Source organism: Sciurus carolinensis, chromosome 18 (assembly GCF_902686445.1).
Source record: "Sciurus carolinensis chromosome 18, mSciCar1.2, whole genome shotgun sequence".
NCBI classification, from domain to species: domain Eukaryota; kingdom Metazoa; phylum Chordata; class Mammalia; order Rodentia; family Sciuridae; genus Sciurus; species Sciurus carolinensis.
Genome location: NC_062230.1, coordinates 26,891,033 through 26,907,604, shown reverse-complemented (window position 1 = coordinate 26,907,604; position 16,572 = coordinate 26,891,033). Strand labels below are relative to the sequence as shown.

At 41.6% G+C, this 16,572-nt stretch overlaps 1 protein-coding gene across 3 annotated transcripts in view; it reads left to right on the top strand.

Moving 5' to 3' along the window:
• The first annotated feature begins 9,827 nt into the window (after positions 1-9,827).
• The window catches only part of Acsm1 (acyl-CoA synthetase medium chain family member 1), a 45,537-nt gene continuing 38,792 nt past the window's right edge, over positions 9,828-16,572 (top strand). For 2 of the 3 annotated variants that reach the window (XM_047534059.1, XM_047534061.1), the window contains exon 1: positions 9,832-9,952. The gene's annotated coding sequence lies outside the window, so the exon portion shown is untranslated. Of the gene's footprint in view, positions 9,953-16,572 lie in introns of all 3 variants that reach the window. The other variant, XM_047534060.1, reaches the window with a different exon arrangement.

Genomic DNA, 16,572 nt, shown 5'->3' with positions numbered 1-16,572 from the left:
GAAGATTAAGCTGAGATCAGATGGAGCTCTGTTCTCTGATGGAAATGTGGATCTAAAGAGTTATGTCAGCAATCTTTATATATGTGCAATTTTAGGTTCCAAAGTTACTGTGAGGTGGGCAGGAACCAGAGAAGGGAGCTGATGAAACACTGGTTATCTAGCAAAAGAATTCCTTCCTGCCCAAGAGCTGTGTGCCTGAGATCAATGTACTGCCACAGCAGTTAGGCATCTTGTGCCCCATGCACAGGAGCACTCCCAGGTACCAGGCATGCCACAGCCATGAGGTCATCAGAGACCCCAATTTCAGTCACTGTTGTTCCATTTTTGCTACTGCGCATTATACTCTTTCTTAAATGTTATTTTAAGAAGTTTACATATATTGACTCCTGAATCTATATGAACATTAATTAACACAATTTAACATTATATCTAAAACATGAATTAAAGAAAGGCTGAGAGAGCTTTTAGGTTTCCTTTTGTGTGGCAAAGTGGCAAAATGCTTTCATGCTTAACCTTTAAACAAATCAGGCTCTCAATAACTTTTAGAAATACATTTAACAAATTTTATATATACCCTATTGATGACAGGTCCTATAATAGAACATTAAGTGGTAGGTTTACCATTACAGACAAGTTTAATTTGGAGAATAGCAGCTTGATAAATTTTCTGCTTTAAAGACTTGTAAACCTGGAAAATATGAACACATTTAATATATAAAGAATAATGTTTTTAAGTATGTTACTCCATGGAATAACTTTGTAAATTAATTAGATGTCTCAAACAAACACATTTGAGTAATCCCAGACATGTTGACTCTAATTCACTCATCTTATTGTAAAAAAACCAAGATATCAGACAAGTATACCAACAGTATTTGCCGCCTCTTTCCTGTTGAAGAAAAGTCCTAGAAAAATTGATGTTAGACATTTTATAAACATCAACATTTTATTAGTTTGACCACCTAGAGACTTGTGAGTTAATTTTAAGGACATTTTACTTCTATTAGTTTACCCAATTTAAATTGAACCTCTTTAAATCACATGAATTAAAAATATTTGGATCCACTTTTTGAAATTTTAATTTTTATGCATGCTTATATTTAACACAAAAGCAAAGGCCTTGTAATGCTTATCTCCATTGCAATGTAATGGATGTTCAAAAATAACTCGACAGTAGGGTGCTTGACTTGTAAGCACAAGGCCCTGGGTTTGATCCTTAGCACCAAAAAAAAAAAAAAAAAAAAAAAAAAAAAAACTCGAGTTGGATAAAAAGAACTGATCAAAAATCATTAACCTAGGTATGTAGGATCAAAATTGTGAGCTCAAAAATATAGCATTTAAGAAAAATGAAAGTCCTAGAAGAAAAATGATAATGGTTATTATTTAAAGCATGAGAAAATGAGAAGGAGAGAAAAGGTGAAAGGGAGAAAAGTATTCTGAGTTGTAGCCCAGGAGAAATTTTAAATGGACACTTTTTTTTCTTTGGGTTTGAGACTGGTCTCCCACTGCACCTTCCTCCATTTACATTTCAATGTAAGCCTTGACTGAGATCTGAATCTGAAAGGGGCTAAAATGTTCTAGCAGAAACTTGATGCTTAGGTCCTTTTAACCCTTTTTCCTGGTTAGTAATTAATTTAGGTTTGGATGCAGAAAATTGTCAAACAATTATCGCCCACTACTTGTGGGGAATGAGGCTGCTTATATTACATGGGGAGCAGGGAAGACGGAGAAGCAGGGTCTGGAGGCGCCTGAACCTGCAGGAAGAGCCAAGAAGCAAGAAAGAAGAGACCTGAAGATAAGGAATCCCTTTCCCTCTGCCCGCTCGCTCACGGAAGCTGTGTGCCATTACACAAACGGATTTTGATGGCTTTAAGTACCGGGGGTCGGGCGAAGTCTTCCCAGGGTGGAATCTGCCAGATTGGAGGACCCAGATCCCATCGTGGGGACTGATACAGCCGAGTCTGTGGCCAGGGCATCCCGAGGCCAGAGTACTGGACTGGAGATGAGGGGCAGCACATTGATTGTGTCGTCACACAAGCACCAATGTGTGTGCCAGGCATAAGCCGAGAAGGGTTTGAGGACCTGATATCAGGGTTTTTGAGTACGAGTGCGTGAGCGCGAGATGAGTCTCAACCCTGAGACAATCTCCACCATAAAATCAGGAATCCACCCAGCAGATAAGACTAACTATAGGGGCTGCCGTAACTATAAATCGGCCTAGGGGAACCGGCCCAGAGAACTCACCAACCTGAAGTCCGGTGATGAATGCAGAGCAGAGCGACTGGGCAGAATGGAAGGGTGGGGCCATGTCCAGGGGCCCTGGGGCGTCGGATGGGGTTCCACTCCCTTAAGAGACAGTGGAAGATCCCATCTGAGTCACGGCACCCTTGTAAGGAATCCCACGGAAACCACGCCAGACACAGGGAAATCACATCAGGGAATTTATTAAGCAAACAGAGTGTCTCCCTGCAGGGTAAGAGAGAAAAGGAGAGGAAAAGAGAAAGGAAAGAGAAAGGGCGCGCGCTAGAGAGAGTGGAAAGCAAGGAGGAGGAAAAGCAAGGGTGTAGAAGAGAGAAGCAAGAAGGGAAAGATGGCGGTTGAATTCTGCCGGGCTAACAGGGGACCAATAACGGAGAAAGATACTTGCAAGCTGACTGATGAACCAGTAGCTAGCTAGGATGTCCACAGATTGACAAGTGGTTGGGAGGCGGGGAATGGGCGGGGGAGCAGCTTTATACGTTACATATATATATGGAGAAAGAGAGAGACTAAGATAGGCAGTAATGGAGAAAATGAAGGAAGTAAGAAATAGCAACTGGTGGCAATTTTTTTTCTATTTTGAGTAATGGAATGCTTCGGGGGTAGAATAAATAGAATTGACTTGAGAGACTCCCAAATTTGAGGAACTGGTTTCGCAGAAGGTCAACTTGTTGGTTTCTGACCAGCACTGCACACCCACCACCCTTCTGGCCCCCTGGGGACTGTTCAGGAGGCCACTGAATGTTTGGGGTCATTGAGGAGCACAGAAATTGTCCCTGTTCCTTGTTCGGCCCACAACTTATGGAAAGGGGCACCACTTTTAGGGGTGCACTCGCCTTGCCTTTGTTTGGTCTAAGCCCACCAGTAATGATCCTGAAGCTTCCTACTCTTCTACTCAGTGTCTCTCAATGCAGTTGCCCCGAGCTGTGCAGTTCATCCCTGACAAAAGTCCCTCTTCCAGCAGAGAGCGCCCGGCGCTCATTCTCGCCAGGGCCCCAGGGCTGACAGTGACCTAGCTTGTCACATGGTGATGTCATTCTGCTGAGGGTGAAATTGGACTTGACCACAAGGCTGGTAGGACAGAGTCGGTCCCTAACCCAAACGCATCTGCCACGTGGTGTCTCGTGCACGATTTTATTTGGATTTCTCAGGCCCAGGTGTGTTTTCCTCAAGGGCATCCGGGATCATCCTTCCGTCAGTCACAGACACCTCGCATGAGGGAAATTGCGGCAGGAACGAGACTCACGCACTGGGGAAGAACCTCTTGACAAGGTGCGAGCACTCATTCAACATGCAGAGAGAGCCGAGTAACAACCATCCTCCGCTGAGTGCAGAGGAAGAGAGGAAAACAAGGGATAGCACGGTCTGCCCCAGACGCCCCTCAAGCTCGCTGGAGACTCTGCCTCAGCTGCCTCTTGCTCTGGACCAGCCGATCTCAACCGGGGCTATGGTGCATCTCCAGCTTGGCACACCTCATGAGGTCTGGCAATGTCTAGAGACATTTTGTCCTGCCTAAGGGACAAGGGTCTAGTGGGCAGGGGCCTTGGATGCTGCTAAACACCCTTCAACCAGAGTGGAGTCTCCCACAACAGAGAACCAGGCTGAAGAGTTAATAGAGCCGAAGTTGCTGTTGCCACGGCAACAGCTACAGATGTTTATAAACAGCCCTAATGCTGCTCCTCCTCATCCTTATCCCTACTTACCTCTTGCCACCCACCCAGGCAGGTGAAGCTTCAGATCTTACTCAATACCGTGCAGGTGCAACCTGGCAATAGGGGAAGATTGCTCCATAGGCCAAAATTTGACTCGTGGCAAAAGCCAGTGGATAAATACTCCCCCTTCCTCTGTCAGACATGCCATTGATACAACTTCTCGGAGGAGGGCTCTATGCAGTTAAGCAACCGGTCACATGTCACAAGGGCCAGCTCGATGGCCTCCCTCATAGGGGCTCTCTCTTTTTCCCTAGTTTGCAGTCTGACACCCCATTCCTGCCCTCCAGGTTCATGTTCCTTGATAAAATAATGCCACCTAAGCTTCTGCCTTAGGATCTGTGTTCTGGAGATTCCAGGATGAGGCTCTATTTTAAAGAAATGTACAGTGGAGAAGGAAAAACAACCATAGATATTTCTAGGGATCTCAAACAATCCCAGGATCAGACTTTTGATGTTCTGAGGCTTGGCTATATGCCAGACCCTTTTCATCTACAGTCTCCTTGCATTACCAACCCATTTAACAGATGGTGCACTCTGAAGCTCAGACAAGGACTGCAGCTAGGTTCCAAATCCCAAGAGGCAGAACAGGACAGCTTGGGGACTTGAGCCCAGCTTCCTCTAGAGGGCATCGGTAGTTATAATGCCATCTTTTATCTTTTCAAGTCATTCACCCACTCCATGGGTTCTCTATATTGTCTTATGAGGTTAGCCAAAAAAGTGGTGGTGCTTTTTAAATTCTCCTCATATAGATTGCAAAACTGAGGCAAAGTCTGAGCACCAAAGAGAGCATCTAATACAGTGGATTTCAACTGGGGGGCAATTGCATTCTAGGGGCCATTGGCAATGCCTGGAGATAGTTTGGGTCATCACAACTCAGATAAGGGCTACTTGCCTCTAGTGGGTAGGGGCCAATGATGCTGCTAAATATCCTACAACCTTCTGTCTGCATCAAGGGACTCTTGGGTCTAAAATGTGACCAGGAGCGATATCATTAAGCTCCATTCATTCCAACTCCCTAGTGTGCCAACGAGGAAATGTGATCCTCAGCTAAGCAAGAACTGCAGTCCTGAGTTTGGCCTCCCTCCCTTCCTCCCTTCCTTCCCAGTCCAGAGTAAACTTTCCCAGCTCAATACAAGTTTTACTCAATCAACGGATTGTCAACAGGACTGTTTGCTCCCTCATGCCTGGGCTGTTCCCACCTCATCTGACCTTTTGTTTTCCTGTTTTCCCTGTTGTTGAAGGTGAATTCCCCAACCGTCACACTGTGCTTCGAACAACAATGTCTAGGCTACACTTACCTAAATAAATAAATAACAAGGCCTCTTTGCTCGCCTGTTTCTGTGGTTTACCAGATGTCCATTCCAAGAAGCCGCACGTTGTCCTCCCCTGGTAGGACAAAGGGTGGCCAGACTCTGAAGGATCGCAAACACAAGTCTGGGGAGATGTCCAACTCAATGGGGAAGAGCTCAAACGTTGGAAGCCAATGGACCAACCAACTCCCAAACAGACCCCGTGACTCACTAGCACTTAACAAGGTCATGGGACTTAACTTCTCTGGGCCTCAGTTTCTCTTGTAACTAATAATTACTGTGTCTACCTCACATCACTGTTATGAGGACGAGTTGAGCATAGTTATGGTTACTAGTGGCTGCGTAACAAATGATGCCAAACTCAGTGGCTTTAAACAACCATCCCTTTATCTCATCTCATGATTTTGCAGATGAAGAATTTGAACTTGGCTGGAATGAGAAATCTTTCGACTCCACGTGGCATTAACCAGCATCCTCTGGATTTCATCCTCAGGGCAGCTGGGCCATGCTGGGGTTTTCAAGCTGCTTCACACTTAGGTTAGGGTCCTCGCAGGGCTGACTGGGCCACTTGCCCTCTCCAAGCCATGTCAAGACCCTTTACGTGGTTTCTCCTGAAGGGCAGACAGAACCCTTTTAAGAGACTTATGTCTCCCTGAGATCAGAGCAGAAGCTGTCTGTCTTCTTTAAGATTAGTCCAAGGCCAACATGCAGTCATTTTTGTCTGACTACTGGAGAAAAGCAGTCTCAAGCCAGCCAAGAGCCAGGGGAGAGTGGCCAGAAAGAGCCCCGTCTCTTGGACATTATCGACTTGGAATTGCATTGAACTAGAGGACACCCAGCTGGTGTCTGCTGCAGAACTGATTGCTTGTTTGCTGATGAGGAGAAATCCCCCAGAGTTTTGGGGGGGACACAGAAGTGATCTGTATTGTGAGCATATAGAAGAGATTGAGTTTGAGTTTTCCTACTATAGCCTTCTCACCTGGAAGTGAAATCATGTGGTATTGGTCTTCCCACGCCTGAATACTGTTGTCATAATCATGGGGGTGTGCGGGACCTGTCTCCTGGAAGGAGGCCTATGTGGCATTCTGTCCAGAGACAGGCACACCAAACAGGCCACTTGGGGACTAGGGTCTCATACCCCTTATCCTGTGCTCTGTGAACAGGATGTTCTTCTGCAGTCGGTAAAACAGCTCTTCTGTGGCTTGTGAGCCTGTCACCTCCTGGGTTCACAGAATTGCTCATTACTTTCTGTTACCGACTGATAATCTGCCAAATAGGCTAGTAACTGCTTATGCAAGGCTTGGCCTTTGGATGTGTGGCTGGCTTCACTGCAAGCATATAAAGGACATGTTATTTGCAGTAAAGACAGAAGTAGCTTCCTCTGTGACAGGTGCTCCGTCTCTCCCGAATAAAGTTCTTCTCCTCGGATTTCCGTGTGTGTTCTGAGTTCCTACATCCCTGAAAGGTTGTTGTTCAGGTTAAGGCCTCCGGTGTTGCAGTCCCGCCCAACAATTGGCACCCAACATGGGGCCCCCCAGCCTTGCAGACTAGAACAGTGCAACAGGGGTGCAGATCTCTCTTCCTCACACTGATTTCATTTCCTTTGGGTATATAAGTAGAAGTGGGATTATTGGATGACTGTCTTCAGTTTTTCAAGGAACCTCCATAATGTTTCCATAACAGCTTACTAATGTACCTTTGCAGCAACGACATATACAGGTTCTCTTTTCTCCACACCAGTGCCAAAAACAGTTGCAATTTCTCATCTTGATGATAGGCTTTCCAACAGGTGTGGGGTGATAGCTACTTGTGGTTTTAATTTGCATTTCTCTGATGATTAGTGACTTTGAACCTGTTTTTATATGCCTATTTTATTTTTCATTTGTATGTCTTGTTTTCCACATTTTTATTGATGTGTTGTACATAATGATGGGATTTACATACTTAAACATGCACACAATATGATAAAATAATTTGGCCAATATCACTGCCCAACACCTACTCCCTTCCTCCCCCGACCCTGCCCCTTGATCCCTTTCCTCTGCTTGATCTCCCTTAGATTTTCATGAGATCCATACCCCTGCCCTTCCTTTTCCTTTTTTCTCTCCAGTTTCTGCATAAGAGAGGAAAACATAAAATCCCTGACCTTCTGAGTTTGACTTATTTAGCTTCGCATAATCGTCTCAAGTTCCATCCATTTTCCTGCAAATGTCATAATTTCTTTTTAATAGTTGAATAAAATTCCATTGTATATATATATATATACTATATATTCTTTTTCCATTCCTCTCTTGATGGACACCTAGAATGGTTCTATACTTTGGCTATTGTGAATTGTGCTGCTATAAACATGGGTATGCACATATCACTGTCGTATGATGACTTTAATTCTTCAGGATGAATACCAAAGAATGGTATAGCTGGGTCATATGGTGGTTCCATGACTAGTCTTTTGAGGAAACTCCATGCTGATTTCCATAGTGGTTATACTAATTCACAATCCCACCAACACTGTAAACATGTTCTTTATTCTCAACACCCTCTCTGTATGTCTTCTTTTGTGAAATGTTTATGCAGATCCTTTGCCTATTTTTCAATCAGATTATTTATTTTCCACTATTGATTTAAGTGCCTTCTATCTTTTGGATATTAACCCTTATCCACTCTATGGTTTTATAATATTATCTCCCATTCATCTCTTCACTTTGTTAATTTTTTTGTCTATGCAGAAGCATTCTAGTTTGGTTCAATCCCATTTGCCTTATTTTTGTTTTTGTTGCCTGTACTTTGGGTTTCATATTTTTAAAAAATCACTTCCTAGAGCAAAGTCATGGAGATTTTCCTCTATTTTTTGCTTCCAGTATCTTACATAAGTTTCAGGTCTTACATTTAAGTGTATAATCCATCATGATCATTTTTATAAATGGGTTGAGATAAGGGATCTGATGTGGATACCCAGTTGTATCAACACCGGGTTAATTAAAGAAACTGTCCTTTCCACAACATGTGTCAAGGGCGTCTTTGTCTAAAATAAGTGACTGTAAATATGTGGATTTATTTCTAACTTTTCTATTGTGTTCCAGTGGTGTATGTCTTCTATGAAGTCCATATCATGCTGGTTTGACTATGGCAGCTTTGTAGTGTAAGGTGAAGTCAGGTAATGTGAGATCTCCAGCTTTGTTCTTTCTGTTCAAGTTTGCTTTGATTCTTTAGGGGATTTTGTTGTTCCAGATGAATTTTAGGATTTTTTTTTATTTCTGTGAAAATTGTCCCTAGCATTTTGATAGAGATTGTATTGAATCTGTAGATCCCTTTAGATGCTATGAAAATTTTTAAATATTAATTCTTCCAATCCATGAACATGGGATATCTTTCCATTTATTTGTGCCTTCCTCAATTGTATTCATCCATGTTCTATACTTCATGGTGTACAAGTCTTTTTCCTGTCTGGTTAAATTAATTTCTAAATATTTTATTTATTTTTTAATTATGGTGAAATGGGTTTGTTTTCTTGGTTTCTTTTTTAGGTAGTTTGTTGTTAGTGTATAAAATGCTACTGATTTTTGTAGGTTGGTTTTGTATTCTGCAACTTTACTGAGTTTATCAATTAGCTCTAACATTTATTTATTTATTTATTTTTTGGTGGTATCATTAGGGTTTTCTATATATGAGACATGTCATCTGTAAACAGAGCTAATTTTAGGTCCTCATTTCTGACTTGAATGCCTTTTTTCCCCCTCTCTTATCTAATTGCTTTGGCTAGAACTTAAAATACTATGTGAAATAGAAGTGATGAGAGTGGGCATCCTTGTCTATTCCTAATCTTAGAGGAAAAGTTTTAATGCATTATTTTCTTCATTTCATTTAGTTGTATTTTTCTGCATCTCATTGAGCTTCTTTAAGATGATTATTTTGAATTCTCTCTCAGGTAATTAATATATATTTAATTCTTGGTGGTGAGTTGGTGGAGCTTTATCATTTTTCTTTGGTGGTGTCCTGTTTACCTGATTCTTTGTTAGTCATGTAGCCTTACGTTAGTGTCTGCATAAAAAGGAACAAATAGTTCTTCCAATCCTTACAAACTGGTTTGAGCTGCTTAAGGTTTTCTGTTACATACCTGGGGGTGAGGAGATGGCCTCTGAGGTAATAGTCAAGTGCTTTTGGAGCCATATAACATAGTTTTTGCCCTTCCCACAGTGGGGTCCACAGTTGGTGAATTAGGGATTGATCCTGTCTGGTCCCTAAGTGGATTCAACTCTCTCAAGGATGTAGGTCAATGAGCTGGTGCTGAATCAAGGGTCAATTTCAGCATTCATATCCTGTTGCCTGGCCTGTGGACGAGTGTGACTTCATCTAGGTCCTGGATTTCTGCAAGCAAAACCATCTGCCTAGATGGATCTGAGTCAGTCCTTGGGCAGGCAGTACTGATTCAATCTGAGATTGATAGAGACTGGAACCAAGTTGCAACATGGCTTCAGGGTCTACTACAGAGTCCAAAGTCTTTAGGCAGGTCCATGGTACCACAGGTGGGCGTGTCTTTTAATAGGCCACTGGCCAGGAAGGCTGCAGATTGGGATCTGCAACTGAGAGAAAGTGGAGCTGAGATACGGGGCTGTTTCAGGATCTGCTGCAGGACCACGGTTGTCAAGTCTGCCCCAAGGACTCAGATGGGTAAGTCTCTCAGCTTGTTCCTGACTGAAAAAGAATGACTTTCAGACCATAGCTTTGAGGTTGAGGTTGAGCGCCGTTTTAGACTCTGCTGCACAACAAAGATTGATAAATGTGACCCAGAGGCATAGACAGGCAAGTCTCCCAGCAGTTTCTTATGCAGACAGGATTGTTTGGGGACTGGAGAGGGGCTGGAGACAAGATTTAGGACCTATTCAGGATCTCCTGTGGTACTGAGATTGGCAAGCTTGCCCTAGAGGTTCATACAGGCATCACATCACTCTGGGTCTGTGTGAACGATGAATCATCTCACACTGAAGCTGAGATGGTCAGAAACTGAGTTAGAGGGTCATTTCAGGGTCCAGAATTGAGATCAATTTGGATAGGCCTGTCTTCTGATGCACTACTGATGTGTGCCTCTTGCCAGTCTCCCGGGCAGATGGTTTCGCTTGCAGAAAAAAAGTCAAGTGGGACTTCAACCAAGTCAGCAAAAGCACAGGACCATTCCCAGGTGTGCAGCCAGGATCATAGCCAATGAGTCTGCCTTGGTTTGGGTTTATCTTCTCTAAATACCACTTCTAGTTCTGGGCCCCTTTGGGGTTCACTCACTCTTGCCTAAATCCCAAAGCTTCCACAAAGGTATTTTTATCTCTAGATAGTTGAGAAATTATTGTTACTGAAGGGGGAAGAGCCTAAGCCAGGAACTACCAAATTCACCATTTTGGTGAGATTACTCCCCAGCTTCCTTTGCTTCTGATGAGAAGTCAGTGGTGATCTGAAACTTTGTTCCCATGTGTAACATGTCATTTTCCTCTGTCAGCTTTCACAATTTTCTCTTCATTTTTGATTTAAAGAAATCTTATTATGATATGCCTAGGTATCACTCTCTTTTTCCTTTCTCCTGTTTTGGATTCTCTGACATTCTTGGAGCTATCAATTTATACTTTTCACCAGAATCTGGAAAACTTCTGGTAATTAATTATTAAAATATTTTTTTTGTCTCTTTCACCAGAATCTGAAAAACTTTGGGTCATTAATTTTTAAAATATTTTTTTGTCTCTTTTGCAATTACCCATGTTATTTCACAGTTCACTGAGAATCCACTCTTTCTTTTTTTTCAATATTCTTCCTTTTGTTCTTCAAGGTGATAATTTCTTTTGATCTAATATCAAGTTCACTGACTTTCTTTGATCACCTTCAGTCTGCTAGAAAATCTATTTGGTTAATTTTTAACTTCAGGCAATGAACTTTTTTTTCAGCAGATTATTCCCAATTTAAAATTGTACTTCTTGGTTAAAAATTATTTGTTCATTTTGAATACTGTTTACTTTAGTCCCAAGCATAATCATTTTAGCTATAGCACAGATATTAAAGTCCTTACCTACTAATTCCAACCTCTGAGCCATTAGTTTTCTCCATTGATGTCCTATTTCTCTTGAGAATGTTTTTCTGTTTTTATGTCCATAATAATTTTTCCTCCTTTTTTTTATGGTGCTGGGGATGGAACCCTGGGTATCACATATGCTAGGCAAGTATTCTACCATTGAGCTACAGCCTCAGCTGAAGAAATTTTGAATTTTAGTATGTTGTAAACTTTCTGGATGTCATTTTATTTTTCTGAAATCTTATTTTCTTTCTTTCTTTTTTTCTTTCTTTCTTTCTTTTTCTGTCTCTCCTTTTTAGCAGGCAGTTAACTTGGCCACACTCAGATCCCAAACTATTTACCTCCTATAATATCTAGCAACTAAAAACTCTATTCAACTCTTTGAGTCCAAAGCTGCATGGATTCTGTGTATATCCACAATCAGCGAGTAATTTGGGCAAAATTTATTCACAGAATTTGGGATTTCTCTTTTCCAACTCTCCTTGGATTTTCCTCATAAAAATGGGAAACTGATCCAATCTTCCAAGAGTAGATTACCAACAGTTCCTGCCTGTTCTGGTTGCTCTCCAGAACATTATGATGTAACTTTTTAAATATTTTGTCCACACTTGATAGATGGCATCAGTCAGAGGTGAATCCTATAGAAGATTCTCCTCCATTACTTGAAGTGAAAGATCTGCAGTCGTAGTGCTAGTTGTGAATTAACTAATCTGTGCTACTCACTGACATTCACTGTGAGTGTATAAATTTTAATTCAGTTAAAAAAAAACTGACTCAAAAACTGCTGTTTCATAAGACACCTGAGAGGTTCCCAGGATGATATACAAAAAAAAAAAAAAAAAAAAAAAAAAAATTGGATTTGAATCAGTACACAAGCTTCAAGCCAAGTTTTGTTCTGCCTCTGGATATTTTCACTTGCTGAACATATGAACTTTAGAAATGAAGATAAAGTCTGATTTGCAAAGAACTGTGTGTTTTAGTTGAAAGTTATTCCTAGGGTGAACTTGTGCTAATAATTGACGACGCTAAGTGATGAGTCTCAAGACAGGTAGATCTAGGCTTTTCCTGGCTGCCTGAGGTTGGACAAGAGCTTAAATTCATGAGTGTTAAAATCTTTGTTAATAAAAATAGTGGTACTAGCAGTACCTTCCACGTAAGTTTTTACACTATATTACTTAATACACTGCACACAATAAACAGTCAATATGTTTGAGTCCATATTATTTAGTCATGGAAACTTTGAGTCTCCATTTCTTCATCTTCATAATGAAAAGAAAACACCTATCTTGAAGCTTTAATATATGTTTGAATGAGGTTATGTTTATGAATTTCTTCAGGCAAGAGGAACTTGAGAAATAATTGAGAATCAGAACCTTTGGGACAAGAGTCAGCTGTGTTTCTCCTTGCTAACAAAGCGATAAAACCTGATTTTTCCTTTTTTCCAAAACTATGTCCTTGTTATTGGATTGGCATTGGGGACAAGGACCAATTTTGCATCCCAGGTGGCACCCAAGAGCAGCCCCCACTCCAGCTTTCTTTTTTTTCTTTAATTAATTTTTTTTGTTTTTATGGACTGCATTTTGATTCATTATAAACAAATGGGGTACAACTTTTCATTTCTATGGTTGTGCACAATATAGATTCACACCATTCATGTAATCATTCATGTACATAAGGTAATACTGCCTGTTTCATTCTACTCTCTTTCCATCCCCCACCCCTCCCACCTCGTTTTCCTCTACACCATCCAATGTTCCTTCATTCTTCTCCCCCCAACCACCTCCTCCCTCGTTATATCTTCTCATCCACTTATCAGAGAAAACATTCAGCCTTTGGTTTTTTGGATTTGGCCTATTTCACTTAGCATGATATTTTCCAACTTCATCCATTTACCAGCAAAAGCCATAATTTTATTGTTATTTATGGCTGAGTAATATTCCCTGGTGTATATATACCACAGTTTCTTTATTCATTCATCAATTGAAGGGCATCTCTGTTGGTTCCACCATCTAGCTATTGTGAATTGAGCTGCTATGAACATTGATGTGACTGCGTCACTGTAGTATGCTGATTTTAAGTTCTTTGGGTATAAACCAAGGAGTGGGATAGCTGGGTCAAATAGTGGGTCCATTCCAAGTTTTCTGAGGCATCTCCATACTGCTTTCCAGAGTGGTTGCACCAATTTGCAACTCCACCAGCAATGTATGAGTGTACCTTTTTCCCCACATCCACACCAACACTTATTATTGCTTGTGTTCCTGATAATAGCCACTCTAATAGAAGTTAGATGAAATCTTAGGGTGGTTTTAATTTGCATTTCTCTAATTACTAGGGGTGATGAGCACTTTTTCATGTATTTGTTGATTACCTGGAAACAATCAATAATACGTGAAAAGAGAGCCAACAGAGCACTTTCCACACACACCTCAGACAGAGCACCAATCCCCACTCCAGCTTTCTGGCTCTCTAAGGAACCCCACTTCCATGCTGAGGATGCAAGGTGGCTGGTGAACTTGTTGAGAGCCAACTGCAGGAGAGATAGATGGGTGAGTTTGCCTCAGGTGGAATGGAGGATCTATTCCTGTGAGTAAAGGGAGGGACCCAGGGACCATCCCAGCAGTTACTGAAGCTCCTTTTGCTTCAGGGAACTCCCACCTCGGCTTCCTGGATGGTATAGGTTGCTCCATCAGGTCCCCTTTGAGAAAAAAGAAACTGAACTCAGTAAAGTTCAATTTCAAGATTGTATAATAATCCAGAAAAACCATTCAAAGTCTCCTAGGCCATCTGGCAAGTCCCCCGGTGTGCACACCGAGACCCTTGATTCCACATATCTGGTTCCTCTTCATGGGAACATCTGGTCCCTCTTCGTGGGGACATCTGTGATGCCTCTGGTGTAGGAGTCATGGTCAAGCAGGACTTTAGGATATTTATTCCCTTCTGGTCTGTTCTAGGTTCTCATTTGTGTGTTGGCCTCGGGCTTGGGAATTCCCTCTGGTTATCTGTTTTTTGTTTTTTTTGTATCTATTACTGCTCCTTTGAAGAGACGACCAGTAATGCACTGATTCTACAGTTAGTCTCTTGGGAAAGATCTTGGTTGGTGAATTTAAAGGTTTCTGTCTGTCAGCCATGGTCTTGGGGCTCCTCTCTAGTTGTCTATCTCTTTCTTTTTTGAACAGTCCTGCAATGGGAGTTTGTCTGTCAGAGGTAAAGTGAGTGGAAGAAAGGCCCTATAGGTATAAGCTTGTCTAAGATAATGTTTTACTGTAACAATCCAACTTTAGAATAGCTTTCTGTATTATTATATAATCATGCAGTGAAAGTTGGTCTCTCAAAGGTAAAGTAAGTGAAGAAATTTGTACATTCAGGTCTGTTTTAAAGGTTCCCATCTGTCAGCCCTGGTTTCGATGATCCGCTCTTGTCCTGCTCCATGCTGTGTTGATTTTACAGGAGTCTCAAGAGCAGAGAGATGTTGACTGAATGGGCCACCTATAGGTATAAGCCTGTCTCAGAGAAAGAAGGTTTACAGTAACACAATCTGGCCTTTGAATGGTTTTTCTGGATTATTATACAATCTTGAAGTTGAAGTTGGTCTGTCATGGGTAAAGTATATGAAAGAGATTCAGTATGTACAGGCATTGATGCAGTTGCACGATAAGAGGTCTGAACTGTCAGGAACTAAGTTGAAGGTGCCAAAAGGTACTGCCTCTGGTTGCAAGGATAGCAGGACACCAGAAGAAAGGGTTAAAAAGATTTAAGTACTTTAAACCCAGTGCCGTCACTCCCAGTACTATTTCTGAACCTGGACCCAAGCAGCTGCAGATCACTGTGGGCCAAGGATACCCACAGATTGTACCATAAAAGTTAAACTTAGTTAAATGTAAAGCTTCAGGGAGAGCACTTTACCAAGTTGGTGTTCTCTAAACTAAAATTATCTGTAGCAATAGTCTTGGATTTGTATAGAAATAACAATTTGGGTTGGTATTTATTCATGTCACTTGATGTTTTATGGCTGGATAAAGTAACCTGTTGTCTAAACTGGGGGGAGGGGAAGCTACCTGAGCTGTGGAAAAGTGGCCAAAGAGACCCTGACCTTGGCCCTGCCTTCCAGCCCCTTTTGCCCCCCGGTGGGTGGAGGCTACTGGACACCAAGGATGAGACAGTAGGTTCCAGCACTGTCAGGTTATGATCTGGGGACAGGAATAGTCTCTCCTTTAAGATCTGACAGGACACCCCATTTAGTCAGGGAATATTCATCACTAGGGAAAAATCAATTCTTACTATAACAGTATTCCATCCAACTCAATGCCCGGAGTGGCTGGCAGAATAAAAACCTGCACCCAGAAAAGAAAAAGACAGAAACTAAGGCCAATCTGTGTTTTGTAGGCAGCCTCTGCAAAGGGATCTCAAGGAAGCCTAAAGAAAGGCTGGAAAGGGCCTCCTCCATTGCACAGCAATGTGCCTAGTAGAAGAAAGAGGCCCAAGAGGAGTCTCTGGGTGATTGACAGTGGGGAACTCACTCAGAGTTGATGGCATTTTGATGATGATAAGACAGACAAATATGCTGTGCTCCAACCCCTTGCTGCAATCTGGGAGGAAAAAGATTAAGGCACAGTGTTTGTATATGCCAGATTGTCCCACTCTCTCCTGGGTTGAAATGTGTTGTATAAATTAAATGCACATTTAGATAACATTCATAAGGATTGTTTCAGAATATGAGTTTAAGAAAGGGTTCAAAACTAGAGAAGATGGAAAAAAAGTTGTAGGTATGGAAGTATATTTTAGTACAGAAAATTAGAAGGTAAAAGAAATGTTTCTGGATGAGAAAGTATTTTGGTCTGGTAAAGTAATATTCTTGAGCTACAGTCCAAGATGAAAGAGGACACAACTATGGATGTAAAGTTGTGAATGTCTAAGTAAGTCACAGAAGGTTTGTGGAAGGTAAATCTCAAAAAGTTTGTGGTTTTGATTAAATTGGATATAATTAGCACAAAGTTGTTTGAACTTTAATGTACTGATATGAAGCAAAGCCTGAAATGTCTATCTTATCTATCAAGATAATTTTCTTGTATCTCTTAGGGTTTTTTTGATTTTTTTTTTTTTTTAGTTGTGGACGGATGCAATACCTTTATTTTAATTATTTATTTATTTGTACGTGGTGCTAAGGATCGGACCCAGTGCCTCATGCATGCTAGGCAAGTGCTCTACCACTGAGCCACAACTCCAGCCTTCTGTTAGGTTT